Source organism: Sinocyclocheilus anshuiensis, unplaced genomic scaffold, assembly GCF_001515605.1.
Source record: "Sinocyclocheilus anshuiensis isolate Anshui unplaced genomic scaffold, SAMN03320099.WGS_v1.1 scaffold1500, whole genome shotgun sequence".
NCBI classification, from domain to species: domain Eukaryota; kingdom Metazoa; phylum Chordata; class Actinopteri; order Cypriniformes; family Cyprinidae; genus Sinocyclocheilus; species Sinocyclocheilus anshuiensis.
In genome coordinates this window covers 1279608-1280265 of record NW_015537960.1, presented here as the reverse complement: position 1 = coordinate 1280265, position 658 = coordinate 1279608, and the positions used below count along the sequence as shown (strand labels likewise).

At 33.3% G+C, this 658-nt stretch overlaps 1 protein-coding gene across 1 annotated transcript in view; it reads right to left on the bottom strand.

Moving 5' to 3' along the window:
• Positions 1 to 658, bottom strand: part of LOC107666906 (disintegrin and metalloproteinase domain-containing protein 12-like) — a gene marked incomplete at its 5' end in the record, with an annotated part of 25462 nt that overhangs the window by 288 nt on the left and 24516 nt on the right. The gene's annotated exons all lie outside the window — the stretch shown is intronic.

The window sequence follows — 658 nt, the reverse complement described above, 5'->3', positions numbered from 1 at the left end:
CACAGAGAGAGAGAGTTCATTTAGTTCTGTCAGTCAGTGATGATTGACAGCTCAACTCCACCCAAACATACTGACATGATCCATTCAAATGTTCTCACAGCAGCAAACAGGGTGGAAAAGTGTCTCACGCTGTGTATGCGTCACACGCAATTCAGCTTTATAACTTTGTTTTATTAATACTGTGATGTCAGGGTCATTTCCAATTATGTCAGTCTGTAACCAATGAGGCCATTCTTTCCTTAGCCAACATCCCTGATTTCATTCATGACTCAATTTTGACTAAACGTGCAGTTATTGAATTTTTTGCCTTTGCATGGCACCAATGACTTCTATAGATTTTGATATAGAAATGAATTATAAGACATCAGATCAGGGTCAGACATTTGACATGCTTTATAATACACTATTCTAGGCATATCTAGTCATGGGTATAGTTATGGGTAATAAATAACCTGATCCAGGAAAATAGTGTCGAGTTTTATATATAAATATGAGTTTAGTAAATCTATATTGAGCCTAATTTACATAGAAATGTGACATTTTGCACAATTTTAGCACATTTAACTATTGCATGTGGTGAGTAAATATGCAGTTTTTGAGCTAAAAAAAAATTGCCTATAAGTTTATATATAAAGTAAAAAAATAAAATAGAATAATA